This window comes from Balaenoptera borealis, assembly GCF_965194805.1.
Source record: "Balaenoptera borealis genome assembly, chromosome: 8".
Lineage (NCBI taxonomy): Eukaryota > Metazoa > Chordata > Mammalia > Artiodactyla > Balaenopteridae > Balaenoptera > Balaenoptera borealis.
In genome coordinates, this window is record NC_138865.1 from 48360481 (window position 1) to 48374714 (window position 14234).

Here is a 14234-nt window from a genome sequence, read left to right on the forward strand (position 1 = left end):
ATCCTACACCATTTTTCTTTTCATCAGAATTTATAACATCTGCAAGTTGTAACATCCTCAACAAATTAACACTTACTGAGTACTTTCCATAATGGAGGGACCGCGGTAGACATCGAGCTTATATGCTGCTGAATATGACACAGTTTCTCCCGTGGAGAACTCATGGTCAAATGGAGAAGGTAAACACATAAACTCAGATATTCAAAAGAGGGGCACAAGTGTAGAGATGAGAGTAGGCAAAGATGCTGTTTGAACATAGAGAGCCACTTAGTTCATTTTGGGGCTCAGTAGTGACTTTCGGAGGGGGAATAAAATATTTGAGCTTAAATTTTCATTGCTCAGCTCACTAAACTAAATAGCGGTCTGAAAAAGGGCACACTGGGTACTTAAATTTCAATATACTGTACGTATTTTTAAATAATATGTCTTACTTGTTATATGATAAGGCAATTCCCTTTTCCTTTTGTCCTTCAATAAATTTGTACTTTCAAATATCTCGATTGTGTGTATGTCTTACTTTTTCTTGCTATTCTGAATAATATTTTTAAATATTGCACTTTCTAATTGGTGGTTGCTGGTATATAAATTTCCAATGTTTTACTTGTATGGATCCTGTTGACTTCTTCTACCTACCTGAGTAGGATGCTTAGCTTATTAATTTTCAGCTTTCCTTCTTTCCTAATGTATGCATTTAATGCTATGTAGCTCCCTTTTATTATAACTTTATCTACGTTCTGCAAGAGAGATATTTAGTGATTTTGGTTTTGATCAGTTCTGTATATCATAATTTTCATTATAAACTCTTCCTGAAAACAGTGTATTTTTTTTTTGTTTGTTTGGACTAGGCTTTTTTGTAGAATCATTATTTATTTATTTATTTTACATTATTATTATTTTTTTAATATTAGGTTTTTTTTAACTTCTTTATTGGAGTATAATTGCTTTACAATTGTGTGTTAGTTTCTGCTGTATAACAGTGAATCAGCTATACATATACATATATCCCCATATCTCCTCCCTCTTGCGTCTCCATCCCTCCCACCCTCCCTGTCCCACCCCTCTAGGTGGACACAAAGCCCCGAGCTGATCTCCCTGTGCTATGCAGCTGCTTCCCACTAGCTATCTATTTTACATTTGGTAGTGTATATATGTCCATGACACTCTCTCACTTCGTCCCAGCTTACCCTTCCCCCTCCCCGTGTCCTCAAGTCCATTCTCTATGTCTGCATCTTTATTCCTGTCCTGCCCCTAGGCTCTTCAGAACTATTTTTGTTTTGTTTTGTTTAGATTTCATATATATGTGTTAGCATACGGTATTTGTTTTTCTCTTTCTGACTTACTTCACTCTGTATGACAGGCTCTAACTCCATCCACCTCACTACAAATAACTCCATTTCGTTTCTTTTTATGGCTGAGTAATATTCCATTGTATATATGTGCCACATCTTCTTTATCCATTCATCTGTCGATGGACACTTAGGTTGCTCCCATGTCCTGGCTATTGTAAATAGAGCTGCAGTGAATATTGTGGTACATGACTCTTTTTGAACTATGATTTCCTCAGGGTATATGCCCAGTAGTGGGATTGCTGGGTCATATGGTAGTTCTATTTTTAGTTTTTTAAGGAACCTCCATACTATTTTTAGATTTTTAAGGATAACCTCTAGTTCTCTGTAGTGTCTGTATCAATTTACATTCCCACTAACAGTGCAAGAGGGTTCCCTTTTCTCCACACCTTCTCCAGCATTTATTGTTTGTAGATTTTTTTGATGTTGCCCATTCTAACTGGTGTGAGGTGATACCTCATAGTAGTTTTGATTTGCATTTCTCTAATGATTAGTGATGTTGAGCATTCTTTTTTGTGTTTGTTGGCAACCTGTACATCTTCTTTGGAGAAATGTCTATTTAAGTCTTCTGCCTATTTTTGGATTGGGTTGTTTGTTTTTTTGTTATTGAGTTGCATGAGCTGCTTGTAAATTTTGGAGGTTAATCCTTTGTCATTTGCTTCATTTGCAAATATTTTCTCCCATTCTGAGGGTTGTCTTTTCATCTTGTTTATGGTTTCCTTTGCTGTGCAAAAGCTTTTAAGTTTCATTAGGTCCCATTTGTTTATTTTTGTTTTTCTTTCCATTTCTCTAGGAGGTGGGTCAAAAAGGATCTTGCTGTGATTTATGTCAAGGATTGCTCTGCCTCTGTTTTCCTCTAAGAGTTTTATAGTATCTGGCCTTACATTTAGGTCTCTAATCCATTTTGAGTTTATTTTTGTGTATGGTTGTTAGGGAGTGTTCTAATTTCATTCTTTTACATGTAGCTGTCCAGTTTTCCCAGCACCACTTATTGAAGAGGCTGTCTTTTCTCCATTGTATATTCTTGCCTCCTTTATCAAGGATAAGGTGACCATATGTGCGTGGGTTTATCTCTGAGCTTTCTATCCTGTTCCATTGATCTATATTTCTATTTTTGTACCAGTACCATACTGTCTTGATTACTGTAGCTTTGTAGTATAGTCTGAAGTCAGGGAGCCTGATTCCTCCAGCTCCGTTTTCCTTTTTCAAGATTGCTTTGGCTATTCGGGGTCTTTTGTGTTCCATACAAACTGTGAAATTTTTGCTCTAGTTCTGTGAAAAATGCCATTGGTAGTTTGATAGGGATTGCATTGACTCTGTAGATTGCTTTGGGTAGTATAGTCATTTTCACAATTTTGATTCTTCCAATCCAAGAACATGAAACCAGTGTATTTTTAAGAACAGTTTCTTTTAATAGATATTTAATAAATCTTAAATATATATTTACATACACACACTATTATACTATTGGTCCTGTTTATCTGGAGAACCCTGATTAATACACTTGGCAATAATGTTTTATCTTTTTCTATAACACTGGATCCAAATTCCTAATATTTTGGTGACAATTATTATGTTTGTATTCTTGTGGGATAGTGGTCTGTACATTTTTGTTCTTTTAATATTTTTGTTAGGTTTTGGTATCGAGGTTATACTGGTCTCATAAAATGAATTGGGAAATTTTTCTTCCTTTAATATTGCCTGAAAATTTTTGTGTAAGACCAGTAATTCTTAAAATATTTGATAGCACTCACCAGTAAAGCCACCTGGACATGGAGATTCTCTTGTGAGTGGTTTCTTACCAAGTCTTTGTTTTTTAAAAGCAAGTATAGTGACTGTTAGATTTTTTATTTATTCTTGTGTCAGTTTTGGTAAGTTTAATTTTTCAAGGAGATGTTTCCATTTTATCTAAATTCTTCCATACAGGTGTCAAAAGTTGGTTATATTATCCTCTTATTTTCCTTTTAGTGACTGTAGGGTCAGTGCTAACTTATTCCTCATATTAATAATTTGTGTTTTCTCCACCTTCCCCTTGATTATTCTTTCTTACGGTTTACCAGATTTATTAATCATTTTCAAAGGACCAGCTTGTATGATCCTGTTATTATCTTTATTACCCCCTCTTTCTTTTTTTCTTTGTGTCAACGTTGCACTTCTTTCTCTGCTTGAGATATAAATTTAGATAATTAATCTTCAACTTTTCTCATTTCTAATATAAGTATTTAAAGGCATAAACTTTCCTCTAATAGCTTTAGCTGTATTCCCCAAATTTTGATACATTGTGTTTTCATTATGATTCAGATTGATTGAAATATTTTCTAATTTCCTTCATACTTTCTTCTTTCACCTATGGGTATTGCTTAATTTCTAAACATTTGGGGATTTTTAGGTACTTTATTGTTTTTGGCTTATAATCGAATTAGTGTGATTGGACAGTATATTCTGGATGATTTTAATTCTTTGGAAATTTTGGGGGAATTTATTCTATGGCTCCAAATATGGTCTTGGTGAACATTTTTGTTTGCTTGAGAACAGTATATATTCTTCAGTTTCTTGGATGTAAGCCTTTATAATTCTCAATTACATCTGATTGGTTGAACATGTTTAAATACTTTATATTATTCTGATTTTTATCTATTTGATTTTTCAGTTACTGAGAGAAGAGTGTTAAAATCTCTAACTATGATTATGCATCTCTCTGTTTCTCCCTTCCATTCTCTCAATTGTCCTAGTCTAAGTTCCTGTTAGTGTTTTGTCACTATATAATATGGGCTGCTGTGTTTCTTGCCTCTGAAATGAATTTCATTCCTATAACCACCCCGTAGCTAAACACCACATAATCTGTTTCGTTATGAAATTACTACATGTCAATGTGCTGATTTCTCTGTTAGCCTAAGTAGGCTAAATGTTTAAATAGTCCAAAAATTGCAGTGATTTAAGTTTTACTTCATGCTCACGTCATGGTCCAATGTGTGTTGCCAAGAAAAGGGCTCTTGTTCACACAATCACTCAGGATACCAAATCCTTCTTTGAGTGGCTACACACTTCCTTATGACCCCAGAGTCACCACTGGATTCCTTGAATCTGACTAACAAATGAGAGAAAAGTGTGAGTAGTATTGTTTACAAGGTGTTTGGGGACTGGGCCTGGAAAGGAGGTATTTCCCTTTTGCCTATATTCCATTGTCTGGAAAGTAGTTTTCCAGCCATTCCTATTAAAGGAGAAAGCTGAGAAATGTAGATTGGCTGTGTAAATAGCAGAAGGGAATGCATTTTGTTGCTGTATAGCATTCTGTCTAAAACATACCCCATTTCCATCAAGATCAGCTCAACATTGTGCTTAAGTTATATAACATTTCATTTCATTCTAAGCACTGAAGCAAAAATAAAGTTTAGTGTAGTGGGTTACATGTAATATATTGAATTCCTGCTCACATAAAATGCCAGTCTTCCATTACCTGGGCTGAAATTAATTATTCTGGCTTCTGTCATTTTATGGCTTTTGCTTTGAAACTTGGTTAAAATATTTACCACAGTCCTTCTTGCATTAAAGGCAGTTGTAGATTCATTTTTCTTTTTCCCTCTAGTTGGTGAGCCCCTTGAGGTAAAGAAACTCTGAATTATTAATCTTTGTATCCCTCATGTGCCTAGCACAGGGTTTCAACACTTGGTTCATGAGCAATCAATAGATGTTTGTTGAATTGAGGGAGGACTACAATTCAAGGAGGTATCAAGCAGGTTTTAGACTTTCCATTTTTACCATTTGATTGTTCCAGAAACTGAGGATCAGAGAAATTACATGCCACACCCATGCTTATATAGCTAGTTAAATGTTCAAACTGGAACTAAAACCCTGGTGTTCTGATTGGTATTTGGAGTTGTTTTTAACTAACCAATTTGACCATGATTATTGCTTCTCAGTTGAGGTATAACAATAAAAATGACATGTTTAAAAAATTAAAGGTTTTGTTGAAAATACCTCTGTTCAGAGGTATTACAGCATTTTCATGATAATGTTCATTAATATCACTTGTGTGTCTCCAAAGTATGTTTCCCTACAGCCTTTTGAAGACTATTTTCATTTTGGCACACTGGCAAATAGGAATGATATATGTCAAAAAGGAGCAGGATGATATCATCTTGGAAACAAGGAAGCATAAATTGTGTCCATCAGACATAAACCAATGCTTAATTTTTACACTTGAGAAAAACATATTATCATGAATCATTAAAATAATTTCCTTATCTGGTTATCAGAGTTAGAACTGAATCTCATGTTCTTTTTAAGACAACGTACAATGGAAAGAAATTGCTGAAATAATTTAGCCACTTCACTCTCACTTGATGTGATAGTTGATTTTATGTGTCAACTTGACTGGGCCACAAGGTGCCCAGACATTTGATCAAATATTCTGGGTATGTCTGCTGTGAGGGTGTTTCTGGATGACATTAACATTTGAACCAGTAGACCTAGTGAAGCAAATTGCCCTTTCAAATGTGGGTAGGCTCCATCAAATCAGTTGAAGGCCTGGAAAGAAAGAGGAAAAAGGCTGACCCTCCTATGAGGAAAAGGGAATTCCTCCTGCCTGACTGTCTTCAAAATGAGACATCACTTTTTTCCCATTTTGGACTTGAAGTGAAGCATTGGTTCTTCCTGGGTCTTAAGCCTACTGACCTTTGGACTAGCTCTGTACCTTTGGCCCTCCTATTTCTCAGGCTGTTGGACTTGGACTACACTGACACCGTCAGCTCTCCTGGGTCTCCAGAATGCCTTGCTAACTGCAGATCGTGGGACTTGTCAGCCTCCATAATCAAGTGAACCAATTCCTTATAATACACAAACAAACAAATAAATAAATAATGTATTTTCCTTTATTCTTCAGCATTCTCCAGAGAAACAGAACCAATAGGATATGTGTGCATGTATGTGTACACTTGACAATTACAGCTTTGAACAGTGTGTTCGATAACATTTCTATCCAGCAAACAGTGCTACAAGAGGGACAACAAATCTAGGTTTGCCCAAATAACAAAGAGTTAATTGAACCTCTTCAGATAAATACATGAGAAAAAATGATGATTGGGGTGCTTCCAAAAATAGCAAAGCTTACGTTTAAAATTATAAATAAAAATATAATTACTGAGTAATTCCTTTTGATTAGCACCTCTGTTCTCATGGTGAGCTAGGATTCTGTAATAATGTTAGAAGAATGACACTTAGTCAAAAGTTCAAGTGATATGCCACAGTATAAGCAGTACAATGCGGATCTCTTCAATTAAGTATGTTTAACAGCAGGTGGGAGGCTATTTTTCTCCACAGAAATAGAATGAAGGCCTTTCCTGATGATAAAACTGATTTTTTTGTTAACAGTCTATCTAAAACAAAAACGCTGCCTTGAAGGCCCAATGCCCAGTATTTTATTCTTCCATGCATCATCTTGAGGAAGTTATTGACAAATAACCCCTGTCCAACAAGAATACTGGATTGTTCTTGCGTATTATGGCAAGGAGTTATGCTATTACTCATGAGCAACAAATACCCTCCCGCTATTGAGAGGAAATGACCATGTGTAAGTCTGAGTTGTTGAGTTCCTGTGTGTGTGTGTGTGTGTGTGTGTGTGTGCGCGTGTGCGTGTGTGTGTGTGTGTGTGTTTCTTCCCAACTTCCAGTAACTGTGACTTGGATTAACACTGACATTTTCATTTTAGCATAGATAGACCTGGCCTTCAAGGAGAGTCTATTGATTAGTACACTGAGGGTATAGCTGGAATTTTCTTCAAAGCCTTGTTCAGCCCCAGGTTTATTGTATCATGTTATAGGCAGAATGAGGAGATGCAGGGTGCTGTTTGAAGGTCAAGGCTCATCTGATTTTGGTACATCTTTACCTCTGACAGATAACAGAATCTTAGTAGAAGAGAGCTTTTTCTTCTTTTCTCCCTTGCTTGGAAAGATGTGCCTTAGAAAATTTCCTGCTGCAAAATGTGTACCTCCCAAGTTATTAGCTACCTTCTGAGACCCAAATTCTGTCGACTCTTCTGAGCTCTCCTGAGACTCAAATACAGTGTTATTTTTCTTATTTCTTCTTGAAAATCTCAAACAACGCGTGTGTAATTATTTATAAATGGCTTATTACACGTTTGAACAAATAACTATGAACCTAGAAGTAAAAATGAAATATTCAATCCAACAAACCCTCATTGATCAGCTGCTTTATGGCAGGAAACATCTTTGGCCCTGGAAATACCAAGTTGAATAAGACTCATTTCTTGATTTCAAAAAGATGACAGTGTTTTGGTGGAATATCTGGTGATTACTGCTTTACATAATGGTGGAGTAATTTGGTTAGAAAATCTCTCTCACAGATAAGAATTATAAAATCCATAATAATGCATGTCTATGTCTATATCTATCTAATTATCTATCTATCTGTCTATCTAATCTACCAAACAGCTTGAAGGCAGCAGATAATGACCAAAAGCAAGTAAAAATTGCAGAGGACGTTACCCTTGAAAGATGAAGTGTAACAGGTGAGATTTGCTGTTTAGAAGCTCTTTGCTTGAGTGCATACCAAGTCTACCCAAGGCTCTGAAGGCAGAAAGCCGCTGTCTTACTGGGTTGAGGCATCAGAGAACAGTTTGGGACTAGAAAAATAGCCACAAGGTTAGGGAGAAATCCTAGAAGGAAGAGACACAAAGTGGTTCAGTCCCAAAACCTGCATATAAAATTCACTCAGATCCTTAGCCGGTTGCTAAACTGGCTAAACTGGCTGGCATGCTTGGGGAAAATCCTACGGGGCCCAGCAAAAAAACAGTATCTAATCTGGAAGTTGAAAGAACCGTGCAGAAGTATCAGACAAATGGTCTCTGCAAGGGGAGAAATTTGGAGTTTGAATCCAGCCAAGTTATCTGGTTTTAGAAGAAAAAAGTCTCTCATCGCAGTAACATGGCAATATCTAGTTTCTACAACTTGTTATCCATAATATCCAGTATATGAAAATAATTAATATGAAGAAGCAGAAAAATGTGACCCATATTCAAGAAAGAAAGCAACATGTATAAATTGATCTTGCAATAACCCAGATGTTGAAATTAGCTGAAAAGGACTTTAAAGCAGCTATTATCAACATTTTTAAGGACATAAAGGAAGATATATGTGTAATGAATAAAATGATGAAGAATCTCAGCAGAGAAATAGAAACTAAATAAAGAGACTAAATATACAATAACTGAAATATACAGTAACTGCATGTTGAAGGTGACAAGAAAAAGACTATATCTGAAGATGAATTAGTAGAAATTAGTAGTGTGAAGAGCAGAGAGAAAAAGAATTGAGGTAAAACGAAAAGAGCCTTATAGATATGTGAGCAATATTAAGTGTTTTTTAAAAATTTTTATTTATTTTTGGCTGTGTTGGGTCTTCGTTGCTGCGCGTGGTCTTTCTCTAGTTGTGGCGAGCGGGGGCTATTCTTCATTGAGGTGCATGGGCTTCTCATTGCGGTGGCTTCTCTTGTTGTGGAGCACGGGCTCTAAGCACGCAGGCTCAGTAGTTGTGGCTCATGGGCTCTAGAGCACAGGCTCAGTAGTTGTGGCACACGGGCTTAGTTGCTCTGCAGCATGTGGGATCCTCCAGGACCAGGATTCGAACCCGTGTCCCCTGCATTGGCAGGCAGATTCCCAACCACTGTGCCACCAGGGAAGTCCCTAAGTGGTTTTAATATACAAAAAATTAGAGTCCCAGAAGGAGAGGAGAAAGAAAATGGTGTAGAAAAAAATTGAAATCTAAGTTCCACAGCATACAGTCTGAGTCATCCTTGTTCTTGGTTGTATCCCCAGCACCTAGTATAATATAAATATTGTGCAAGTACATATTTGATGATTATTAAAACTTTGATGAATAAATATTTAGCTTTGCAGACTGAGAAATACAGTCTAAGTATTTGCTTTACAAAATCATGGTGAATATTTGGGTGAGTATATGTAGGGATGCTGGTAAATTGAGGTGGTAGGTGAGGTCCAGTACTGTCTGACTCTTTAGAATATAAAAAGGAAATACTGGGTGCTATGGAGAATTCTTTTTGTTAATTTCACGGTTTCACAAAATTGACTTCTCTGATTTTTTTTCCTGGTGTTCTAGTGACTAGCTTTATTTTTCTCTCATGTTCTATTTTTGAGGCCTAAAGTGGGTGCCAAAACAGAAGTGTACCATTCATTACTGAGTAGCATTAGCTCTCTGGTAAATAGAGTGGCACTGTGTTGACATACTTGACACTTGGGTGAAAGGCTTACAAAACAAAATGAGTTAAATATGGAGTAGGGACACTATGTCAGAACAGAGGCTGGTAGGAAAAGGGACCTAGTATGATAGTTCACTGCCCCCACAGTGAAGACCCAGTATCCTTTCTTGGGTTGATTTCAAGAGTTATTGTTAAGCTCTGGACATTTCAAAGTACATGCATGGGAGCCCTGGAAAGATATGGTGAATCTAAGATCTTGGTTCTTCCAGTTCCAATTTTGGGTTGAAATAAAGCCAAATATTTTGTGGTACATTTTGTATGTAGGAAAGAAAATGAGGAAAAGAAAAAATCACTCATGGTACAGTGAAAATAACATTTTACCTAAAACCAAGTGACATAGCCACATACCTGTTTTGCCCCTATCAGTTGTGTGATTTGGGTAAGCATGTCTTTTCTCTGAACTTAAATTCCTCTTATATAACATATGAGTTTCTTAGTCCCTTTTGGTATTGTGAAAGAGACAAAAGAAAAATGTTTTATAAGTGTTTGTAATTATTTTCCATAACGAGAATCACATAATTACTCCAAGGACTGCTTCTGCTGTTATGTGCCCACAAGTACCACTATTATTATATTTAAGCAAAGCATACAAGGCTAAGGCATAGACTTCTTTGGGTAATCCTGTGATTATCTGGCAAACTGAATATTTGAGGGAAGAAGTATAAATAAGTAACAAAAAGCTTTATGAGTTTGAGGAAATACTGGGGGATCTCTTTTCATCTTCACTCTACTGCTGTGGTGTTTCTTTGGAGGAATAAATTCTTATTTATTTATTCAACATATATTCAGTGAGGGTAGGAAAGAGAGTGCTTTCTAGGCACTGTTTTAGGAGCTATAAATAAAACAGAAATCCCTGCCCTCATGGCACATGTTGTTTGGGGCTTATTCCTTTCTGTGACCTGTCCTTGTGTATGTCACTTACTCTTTTTAAACAAAGATAAATTTCAGTATTAACACAAACTGGGGAAAATGTTCAGCATTGAATGAAGAAATGTTCTTCCTGGAAAATAAAATGGCAGCAGACAAATTTGCCTGCAAGGAATCTGAGGGGAAAGAATTCTAAAAGCCCTGACTCACATTTTGTGCTTATAGATGGAAGGAACCAACACATTCAAAGCCAGATCCATCCAAAGTCACCCATCTTTACATAAAGCCATCTAGCACAAACGCAGCCATCATATGTTACAGTTTTCCCTGCCAAAAAATTAATTGGCTCAGGCTGACTTTGAATTCAACCCAGATTTGCACAAAACTTGCTGAAAGGTTTGTCTACCTCAAGAAAACTTTTGATAAGCCCAGTTCCAAGTTTCAGAGTTTTACAGAAACCTGAAACCAAGCAAGATTTTCTTGGTTTCCTGTTTGGTGCAGAGGTATTGCAAACTCTAATTATGAGGCCTCGAGGGAACACAAGGAAAGACAGACACACAAAAATCGCAGAAACAGATAATTAAGGAGGAAAAACACATCAGGAAAACAAATAAGAATCAGAAGTTTAGCTGAAATTGTAAAATTATTAATAATATATTTATGTTGAAAAAGTTTATATGGCATAATGCCACTTATCAGATATGCATTTCTAGATGTATTTTGCTGTTAAAAGTTAGGACTTTTCAGAATGAGTGCCAAACTTGTACAGAGGGTGATCCGTAAATAGAAAATGCAGATCAAAGCACTCTCTTTCTTACCCTCAACATTGTAAAGTTTCACAGTATTCCCTCTTATTTGCTGCCATTCAAAGATGAGTTAACATAAAATAGAAAAATAATTCAATTGGAAATGACATTTGAGTCATATGCAGGGCATACCACACAGTTGGGATTTAAACTATCAAATTAATTTGCCTTTGAAATGACTTAATCAACAAAATCAGTCCCAATATTTTTTTTTTCATTAATTAATTAATTTATTTATTTATGGCTGAGTTGGGTCTTCGTTTCTGTGCTAGGGCTTTCTCTAGTTGCGGCAAGTGGGGGCCACTCTTCATCGCGGTGCGCGGGCCTCTCACCGTCGCGGCCTCTCTTGTTGCGGAGCACAGGCTCCAGACGCGCAGGTTCAGCAAGTGTGGCTCACGGGCCTAGCTGCTCCGCGGCATGTGGGATCTTCCCAGACCAGGGCTCGAATCCGTGTCCCCTGCATTGGCAGGCAGATTCTCAACCACTGCGCCACCAGGGAAGCCCCCAGTCCCAATATTTTATTTCAATATTTTTATTAAAAATGCTGCCAGATAGTCAAATTGCGTTATTGCATTTCCCCATCCACTCTTAGTTTTAGGTCAAGATGTATCAAGAGAGTCAACTCAGATTGCTTTCTTGACTCTGATTTCATAAGATCCTTTAAATTTGGAGACTTGAACTGTTTTTATTTTTGAGTCAGGGAATATTATTTCCTGTAAGTGTTGTTTGATATGGAAGCTGCTTTGGGGTTCTCACTGGAATGGAAACATCTGTGAATGTGTTGTTATTTCATTAATGGAATAGATTTTTGAACACCTACTATACACTCAATCTTAGGAGGTATAGAAACTCAAGGATTTGCTCACCTAACACAATAGAACTGTGCTAGAGTATAAAACCAGATGACAAATTATGTTGAACATATACATGGTTTAAACAAATATTAGAGTGGGAAAAAAAAGGGTAGCAAAACTGAGGATATAATTTAGTGGGATAGTTAAGGACACAGAAGTCTTGAAAAGAAGTAATTAAAATATTAAGTCAAGAAAATGGTAGGATTAAAGGTAAAAAATAAGGAGGAAGACTAATTGACTGATAAGGACATATTTACTAAAGTTATTTTTCCTGCTTAGGAAGTGTCTGAATTGCCCAATAGATGACACTTGATGCATTTGGCAAGATACAGGGAGCCATTGTGGGTCTGGAATTCTTTTCTTTACTAGATTTTTTTTTTTTGGCTTGTGATTAACTCGATGTTCTCTTGAATAATGGGATTATTTGTAGCACCCTCACCTCAAATCCCATCTGGAAGACAAATCTCATTAGTTTACTCTAGTCTAAGCTGCAAACAGCTGTTGTTGGCTTTGTTACTGCTATTGTTGTGTTGTTTTTACTTGGCTTTTATTTTCCATGTATAACAATAATACTATAAAATGTTCACATAGTGCTTACTATGTGTCTGCCACAGTTCTAAGCACCTACATTTACTCATTTACACTTCATAACAACCTTATCATAAAGATACTCTTAATATCCCCATTTTTCATCTAAGGGAGGATGATAATTTGCCTAAGATCACATAGTAAGTGGTGGAGCTGAGCTCAGAACCCAGGTAGCCCTGCTCTAGAATCTGTGTTCTTCCTCATTATGGGAATCTGAAGTTTCAGAATCCCAAATCAAGAAGGATGAATCATCATGTATTAATTTACTTACAGGTGCAATTGGGTAGTATATATGCAGTCAGGACTGTCCTGCCAAATTAGAAATACAGGGTCACTCTAAGTAGGAAGTCTCTTCTCCCTCAAAGCCAAGGCTGGCCAAGTTATGGGTTTCCTAATTCGGCAGACAGAAATGGTAAAAGATAGTTGAAGAGAGTCATTGCTTAGATTTAGCAAAAATTGCTTCAACTTTCTGATCATATTTGGCACACAGATTTTGAAAGATAGAACATTTATTTCAAATAAAAGAGATTAACGAGAGATTTTTGAAAAACAGCCAAGAGCACAGGTACTGTTGCTGTATGAGAATGATGGATTTTAGATGTGAGGTACTCTCAGTTGGAGACTAAGTAATTCAAAGAACTTCCCTCTCTAGTGTTTAATACATGTTTATGCCAATTTACTAAGCAGAGATGAGCAAATCTTCATTTACATATGATTTGGAGGAGTTAAAATGTCAACAAAATGAAGTATTAAAATTTGGTTCATCCATGATGACACCCTGGAGGTTTTTATTATCAAAATGCCTACCAGAAAGCCTCAGAGAATTGAAAAGAATGTCTAATATTTACATTTTCTAGTAAACCTATACACTATTTTTTTCCTTTTACCAGCAAATAACTTTCTGTCCTCAATACAATTAATGAAAAAAATTGAGTGATAACCTAATAAGGGTGTATTGAGGGCATGAGCATTCAAGACAGAGTAAATAGCATAGAAGGAGAGTAGGCTCAATGTAAGGTGAATATAAGTGAAAGAATAAGCCCATTGGAAGCCAAACTTGTTTTCCAAACTAAATTGACTTTCTAAGGGATGTTGGTTTGTTTCCTCTCTTCAATGCGTGTACAGGGTTAGCGTTATGGAATGAAGGATGTGAAAGCTTTCCAGGTTGTGCCCTTTTTACAATGCTTTGGTCTTCCTTCTTTGCTGGCTCATTTCTACTTGTCCTTTAAATGTTTGCTTCAAGCATCATCTCCAGCAAGGCATTCTAGATTCTATTACTTGTTTTGTCACTTTCCTCCAAGCTACCAAGCACCTTGACATCTCTATCTTTGTCTTTATCTCATTGACTTGGAATTGTCCATTTATGCATATTGCTTATACTTGACCCTCACTCTTCAAGGACAAAGATTATGTCTTATTAATCTTTGTAGCACAATGTTTAGTATGACATAGACATTCCATAAGTGTTGAAACAAGTTGAA

General features: G+C 36.4%; 1 protein-coding gene across 2 annotated transcripts in view; it reads left to right on the forward strand.

The window, feature by feature from the left end:
- LOC309632767 (uncharacterized protein) overlaps positions 1-14234 on the forward strand; it is a 1168925-nt gene that overhangs the window by 309486 nt on the left and 845205 nt on the right. The gene's annotated exons all lie outside the window — the stretch shown is intronic.